This window comes from Varroa jacobsoni, unplaced genomic scaffold (assembly GCF_002532875.2).
Source record: "Varroa jacobsoni isolate VJ856 unplaced genomic scaffold, vjacob_1.0 scaffold_1254, whole genome shotgun sequence".
NCBI lineage: Eukaryota > Metazoa > Arthropoda > Arachnida > Mesostigmata > Varroidae > Varroa > Varroa jacobsoni.
In genome coordinates, this window is record NW_019214156.1 from 1 (window position 1) to 8,679 (window position 8,679).

Sequence of the window (8,679 nt, forward strand, 5' to 3'; positions counted from 1 at the left end):
ATATATGATTCTAACCAATACCCAAGTCAAAAAAAAATTGTTCGATAGTTTCGTTAGAAGTCTTTTTTCGGTTTATGTTAACATACAGGATGTTAGCTAGGTAATACCTCTTCCAGCGCATCTATTGTCTCCACGTTCGATAACTCTTATTTTGTTAATTGATATCTAATTTGTCGTATAACCAACGGTAAATTTTTATACGCTGCTTTATCTTTGACAAAATAACGTGCCTTTCCGTTGGATCTTTGAACCTATTAGTCACGCGTAAAAATAGCCCCTAGAACATTTATGTATGCCCACATCACGTTTATATTATATACGTCCTTTCTTCGTATATACCAGTGCGTAAATGCATAGCGTATTTGCAAACAAGTGCCTCATATAGTATTCATATGAACTGTGTCGAGCATACGCAAAAAGTGGTCTATCTTAATTTATGTATGTCGCTATTCGATTTCCTTTAGGGGGCAAAGAACCCCGGGGCCTTTTAGATTCAATGCGTTGTTCATTGTAGAAATGAATAGCGTTTTTCCTTCTCGTACTGTCCATAGGGCTAATAGGTCGGCAACCTTAACGGTACTGTAGAAGAAAACCGGCGGATGGTCACTGCCGAACTGACGATAACGGCTTTACGGATGTAAAACGAAGACACAAAGAAAAAAAGTCGCACGGAAGAAGGCAGAAATATAAAAGGGTTGCGAAAGGCGATATTTCTTTATGTGAACCATTTTCATCTGACGGGGGCGTTGCGGGCAGCCCATGGCCTCGAGAGCCTGAAAGAGTTGCCGCCTTAAAAAATAGAAATGCGTGTTACAATTGCTGAATTGACTCCCGCGGGAGCCGATCGAGGAGAATGTTCCATGCAGGCAAATTTAGTCTTGGCCGCAGAGTTGCAATTGCGTAACAACTTCGAGAAAACCATAGGGATACTGTACGAGCAGGGCCTTAGGAGGACAAGGAAAAAGAAGGGTTTCATCTTGTACGGTAAAAGATTTTGTTTGGTCAGAGGTACGCGACTACTAGTTCCCATCGTAGTCGCCGTTGAGGAAACAGAACAACAAAGTACTGCATGGATCTTTCGTATGCTAGCAGGTTTACTAAGTGGTCTTGTGGTACTCGTATACATATATTTATAGTACTTGATGCCTCCCGATATATTTACTGGCTACAGAGCAGGGTCGGTTTGTTAGTAAATGGTCTCAGACTGATCACGGCATAATTATTAATTATCCACACAGAGTGCAATGGTTGCACCTGTAACTAGTTAGGGTGGTCTGCAGGTGAGCATCAAATGAGCAATAATAGACTTCTAAGAATAATTTTTTTACTTAAATAGAGAGATTTCATCCATTATCGTATTAATCTTTTGCTAGGATGAATGTGTACCGATTGCATGTATATTGTCTATTTACTTATATATATATATATATATATATATATATAGTAAAAAGAAAAGAATATACATTTACTGCATTTTCATCGAGTACTAAAGCCTAGACTTCGTTACTGCGATAATTTAGCATGCTTTGACTTCCAAATCCTATTATAATATTGAATCGATTAACAGGAATATCGACCTTTTGGCCGAGATGCTCAGTCATTTGCTTCTGACCTTAAGGTTAGCGTATGTCCTTACGTAATATATGATAGCTTCGATATGCGTGGCACTTTATCGGTTGGCGATTCTGTCTTTCCCTTCAGTTCAGCCTATCTAAAATAGCAGCGTACTAAGCTGCTAAAAACAGAGGCAATCACTGTCATTGCAAGATCTACTATATGTTCTACGACAGGAAAAAGCGCACTCTGTGTAACTTGATAGTTATCGATGCCTGGACTTCTGCAGAGAGGTGATGATGTTGCTTGATCCAAGCATGTAGACCCGGCCCCACTAAGGACCTTAGCAAAAGGGGTCATCCAGCAAATTGACATGCAGCCGGCTGACTGCAACACCTACCCCAACGCCAGTAGAAGTAGGTACCTTACGGGTTTGACGGATGTGCATCATCGGGACGCAAAGTACTATTATATTCTTCTGTGAAGCTCTTGTCATCTAGAGAGATGGCCTTCAGTAAATTACGGTTGAAGGTAGTTCTTTGATCAAGAGGGCCGTGTGCAAAAATACTCCAGAGGTGGAAAGCCATGCCAGTAAAACCCAGCATTTGCTAGTGTAGATTATATCGTAGTTTAAAATCATGAGTAAATTTTAAACTCTAAGTCTGAGATCTTTTCATGCATGCACATACTTTCAATGGAGGTTATAGGTGAAACGAATATACTTTTAGTTGAGAGCATAGATTCAGTTTCATCTGGTAAGGTTAGATGTTCGTCGCCGATTTTATGCTTTCTTTTTATTCTTCTTGTAGATTCAGCATCATGGATGCGTTGACACTATTAAGACCTTATCAAACTTAATTGTAGTACATGCTTCATGACATCTGGAATCATATAACTAAGTTAGCGGAACAAGACACAATCGCCTTTGCTTTCTATTACACGTTCGATTCGTGACAAGAACTGTGCGTGATGTAACGAAGATCCGTGAAGAAAAGCAGAGCACCAGGTTTACAAAAAAAAAAAAAAAAAAAAAAAATAGGAACCAATAGAGCCTCACGGGTTCCAAAGAGAGAACTTGCTTCGTAAAATTCTATAGTTATAAGGAGGGCCGCACGTAACATAGATAACGAAAAACCAACATGAGTAAGTTTTCACTCCGACAGGTCTGGCAAAAAAAATGATTAGATGACGGAATTTTGACGGCGCTTGTTCGCTTCGCCTCGTCGTGGCTACTGTTATCGATCACAGCGTTCTGAATGTCCTTCTGCCGAATTTTCTTATATAGGCTCCATTGGCCGAGCCACCCGATCGACTATGGTATACAAGAGTCCATAGAGGGTCATCGGGCAACGTGTAGTAAGTGTCGACGTTATTTTTGGAGAAAGATTATGGAGGACAGAGATCCAGCTTTCGGTTACACAGGGGTAACATTGCACTTCAATGCTGATGTAGTTTGCGCCTTGTCCACTGCCGCCGACGCCTTGTAAGATAGGACATCAACACGGATGGCGACATCATCACCTTTGTCCTGGTACATTAAATGAAGACATTTATTTCTTGGAGGCTTTTCGAGCCGAGAGAGCTAACCGCGGAGCCGCGCTTGGTCACGAGAGACAATCCTAGAACAGATAGCTGTGGATTCTTCAGAATCTAGAAAGACGATGAACAAAAATAACGATCGGATTATTTCAGTCGTTCGCGCATAAACGTATTTGGCAAACACTCAAAACGGTCGAGCCTTTAAGTTGATACAACCTGTGTCATAAATGGTACGTAGAAATAAAGAAATTTTAAGGATAAATTTCGCGTTAAATATGGATGGAGGTTTTTCATTTATTTTCCGCTAAACTGTTGAACGATTCTAGTAAAGATTTTCGAACGAGTCTAGAAGTTCAATATTGTATATAGTGTGAAGGCCTGTAACATGTGTTGAGTGCAATGAACGACTTTTGAATTAAGCGTGCCTCCTTCTTCCAAGCGATGAGTAAAATTTCCTTATGTAGCTATCCGTCTGAGTACTCTGTTAACTTTCATCATGAACAAAGTTTCAACATGGAACTGTTAAAGAAAACTATTGCCATTAAGAGAAAAGCTAGATCGGTATCTATGCCGTTATGTGCCATTGGCAAACGTCTACACGACTGTGCCGTACAGACGCCAAGACCTGCTAAAGACTTTGTCGTGCGTACAATACACACGAACGCACATGCCAGCTATCAAGCACATGTCGACAAAAAAATCAGCTCTAATTGCTGCGGTAATTTTTTGTGTGCAGGCTTCGATTAAGTAGAATTAATACATTAAGGAAATTCGGCCTTTTTCTCAAACTGTCAACTTGGAAAAGTACCTTTGTTGGATATACCCAATGCTCAAGCGGTTTTGGAACGTTCATTCCTTCGGCGCATCCGGCAAAACCAATGCGAAATTAGAATACAGAAATTTGTCTTTAGTGTTATTAGGTTGAATATGGAGTTTTCTTCAAGAAACTGTTGACTTTTTGGAGGAAAGTAAAATGTCTGTCGAACAGTTTAATCTGCAATTTTGAAAATTAAAGCAATTTTTTTGTTCAATGCACAATACCTGGCAGAGACTAGCAGGTTGATGGCAGTAACAGATGAACTGCTACAGGAGCACAGGGCACCATTCACACGCCTCAGAATCTCAGAATAATTAGCACATAAAAGTAAAATATTTTAATCAAGATAATTAGAATAGGGTATTGAAATTACCGAAACAATGTGGCCAAATCATTAAAATAGGCTAATGGGATAACCCGAATAGCGTAAGCAGGCCGCTTACCAACCGGCCTGCTTACTACGAGCTAACTACAAGGCCAGTACAACAGAGAGAGACAGGAAAACTACAGTGAATTGTATCCATTCTCAGATTAAAATCGGACTCGGTCCAGTTTAGATTGATACAAAAAAACGCCGAGTTCAGGACATGCGTGAAAAAGAAGTAAATAAGCCCAGGAATCTGGGCGCTGATGGCTAGAAGCGGGCTCTTGATCTACATACATGTGCAATACTGTTCGTTATTAAAAAGGGACGGCTGACAGCATTGTCCTTGTTCGGATTCTGTTATTATTCTTACTACTATACGCGCAGAATAACTTGTTATTAAAATATGAGTTTATCATGCACGATACTGTTCAGGGAGCTGGTACAAAATCTAGAATATGTCAGCGTCCTCAGCTCGATATACGCTAAAGCTTATTCATTATTATGAACTGGTCACTCCAACCAAGTATATTCTAAAATTTCGTGTCAACTTTATACCTTACAAGTATGTAAAACTCGACTAAATCTTAAATGCTAGTTTTATCCAAGCATCATCTGTTGTTCAGCATCGGTTAATAAATGCAGCGGGAATATATTCGCCTAACATTTAACTTGGTATATATTAGTTGTGATCCTGTGTGCCCAGATCAAAGCGCTTTGTTCTCTGGCGCTGTAACTTTTGCTCCACTGGCCGGCCCCCTTTTAGTGAGTATAAACAGCAGTAGTATGTATAGAAGCCAGGGTATGAGGGCTGCCACTGTCGTTACGGTCATCAGTAGCGGTACTAATAGACGATAATGACAAATTAAATTTATCGTTCGCATGTTTTTTTGCATGTTCGAGGTAAATCGTCGTAATTGACACTGAACAAGACGCAGTGGCATCATTATAATGCCGTGAAGGCAGAGAAGCTTTGTAGTCATTGCAATCATCTATGTCGCAACGTGTTGTCTTCGAGCGGAGCGTAACAGTGCCTGCACGCTTCTGTGACTTCTTGTCGGTCTCATTGTCAACATCATTCTACTACTTTCTCATTGCTATTGGTGCGGTCAGCGACATTTGGTCGTTCCCAATATTTTTTTCTGTTTTATCTCTCACCTTTCGCGTGCTTCTGTGATATGTCGTTTCTAATGTATACACAGCAATATACGCGAACTCAAAGGCGTACATATCGGAAATAGCAAATGAACAGAAAGAATGATTCATAAAAAGCCCATCGTCGTGTCGTCAGCATCGGCATTGTCGCCGACAGGATTACTTTTTGTTCATTGACTATAGGCGAGCTGTTAAGAGCTGGCTCCGTAGCAACATGGCCAGTCACCAGAAACAAATTCCGAAGGCGGTGGATGACGGCGCGTGATCGATGTATACGGACTACAGTGGTTTCCCGCCACAGATGCAGGAGTCGAACGATGGTAGCATTAGTAGCACATTCGTACTACTACAGCGGGAGCATCTTGTCATCGAATGTCGTTTCGTATGCTGTACGCGCTGTCGTTGGCTCGAGCTCCCGGTCTCTATCGGGCACCTTTCCGTTAATTCTCCGACCCATCTAAATATCACTTGTTCCACGTTTCAATACATCAGTATTTTCTTTCTCTCTCGCTATCTCCTGCTGCTGTTACCCCATCCCCCCGGGGTTCTCTTTATTTTTCCTTTTACCTCTTCCTTTCTTCAATTAGCCTCACGCGACATCAAATGATATCGCTAGGGGCAATCATCGGACACTGAGGCGACAGCATTTCGTTAGCAGCAATCGTGAGGAAATGCCAGCGCCAATGACGACTACGACAGCCCATAGCATCAACGGCGACGTCGATTTTGGGAAGGCGCGGAGCGCTGGAGACGCTTGGTACTGCTACGACTCAATTGCAAGTTCTTTTGCTTTGTCTGCCCGTGTATCTCGCTGATCTTGATGCACATGTCGTAGGTAGAACACGAGACGAGTCACGTCGACACTGTTCTCGGATGCTCTTCTGAGTGGTCTTTGCGTGCTATTAACTAACTAATTCTATCAAGTCTACTGCATCCTGCCTGTCCTCTCACCCGTTTTTTCCTTGCTAGCCCAGAATACCTCTTCTGACGTGTTCTGTTCCACCAATGGCAACGCATTGCTCTTCAAGTGTAGTTGTCTCCTGATGAGTCACTGGCGTGGCCGAGCGTACTTTCGTCGTACGCCATGTGTGTGCGCGTAGAGCTAATGAATTTGCGTTGTACGTACGGTTCTGCTGTTGATGCAGTGCTGCTATTCCTGACGCTAATGCTAAAGGTGTTTTAATCAGATGAGATTGTTCCCCACTCAAAGCAAAAGTCATTTTTCGCTAACATTCCACTTTTTTGTCTCTTGTATTGATGGGCTTCATTTCGTAGAGTTTTGTCCCGTTGATGCTGGGCCCGATGACATTGCCCCTGTTTTATGGAAATGAGGTGGTACACTCACTTCATCGCAAAGTTTTCGATTTGCGTAAAAGTAACGTAAGCGTCGTTACTGCTATTAGTAATTAATGCAGTGCTTTTAGCTTGATATACGGTTGAATAAAGCTAAGTCGTGGAAGTCGATGCGGAAAAGGAATCTTTCAAGCTGCTTGCTTTATCAGCACGTTACTAATTGAAGGGAGACCAGCTATTACGGAAAATATTAAAAGTTCGCTACTTGAGACAAGAAGTTCAATTTAAGAGGATTTCTGTGGTAATCCCTAACTTTTTCCACTTGTAGCATCGTGGTAACGGATGGTTATAAGCACTAAATACATCAGGTGCGAAGCAGACTGTTTCGATGGTTCCTTCGTGGCAATGCATTCCGCAGAAAAACCCCAGTAGGCCATACCACCTATTATTGTGTAAATAAATATTGTAATAAATATAAATAAAGTGTGTATTATATATTTTTAACTAAGATGAATATTGTTATTCTTTTTTTTCTCTGATTTCATGATCAAAACACAACTACATTGCCTGAATGAAAAAGAACCTAATTGACGAATGATAGTATCCAATGGCGAAAGTTCACCACATGACTTGGTGAATCAGATGAGACATGTACTCAACGAAGAGTACCAGGATCAGTGTTGGCGTAACAATAACATAATAATAAATGAGAGAATCTATATGGCTTTAAGGTCATCCAGGCCCAGTAACCCTTGTTTGTATTTTGCTTACTACTTACAGAGAAGCTGAATCCTTGGAGAACAAACCAAAGAACCTTTCCAAGGTTTCGCTTGATACGCTTGATCGCAAAGTATCGAACTGTCGCTTCACGTCACTGAGCTCATAAATAAATAATAAATAAAAGCAAGCCAGTTGACTATTCCGGTAGCGATGAAACCTCGTTTACCTCACTTAATTACACGCTCGCGCTTAATTGCAACTAGACAGAGTGCGTGTGTGTGTGTGACTGCTGTAATGATAGTAGAAGGCTTACGATAAAACCTAAGCATCATTACCTGACTAACTCATAGTGCAACAGATTACCGCCGCAATAGTGACATTTTGAAACAAAAATGACGAGATCGAGGACGCCTATAGCGGTTCATCTCGCAAATCGGTCGGCCACGAAGAAGAGCTCTTAGTCGATGATTCGGAAAGGCTGGTTCTCCTGCTACGCTCTGTAGATCACACGTAGGGATAAAAATTTATTTCGATGGTTTCATTGAATATTTTGAGAAAGATTTAAAAATATTGATTTAAATCAAGGTAAGAAATTCGATGCAGACTCACAGCAGACGGCCGCACTCCCTTTCTTTGGATCGCAATCTGTGGCGCTGTCTGGTGGCGCCACATGACCGATTTACTTACACATCGGCTGCACACAATTACTAAGCTTATCCCTCCCAATGGCTTTTGTGGGCTTTTTCTATAGATCTCTCCCGTTGCTCCTGCATTGTTGTTTGTTGTGCATCAAATCATAAATTCATTCACAAATTATTAATTTTAATTCACTGCTTATATACGTTAACGTAAGCCTGCTGTAGGGATACTAGCTAATTGACAAAGCATTCGGATCGTACGTGTTGCCGAAGATGGGTGTCTTAGCAAAGAACTGTGGACAAGCCGATTTGTTGACTGCAGTTCGTCCATGCGACATCAAAGCTGCCACTGTCGAATCTGCGTGTCGGCAGCTTTCAACCTCTTCTATTATGGCGGGCGGACGGGGGTACGCCCCTCTACAACCGCTGCGAAATTAATTGTCGATTAATCTCAAGTGCCTTATCTTCGATAAAATCACTCATCCCTTGTGAGTTCCACATATTGGTCAGTAATAAAATATCTATTAAGAGGTGGCCATTCTAGACGGCCAATTACTGCAGACAGTGGACAACACCTCTTCAATTACAAACTCCGTTGA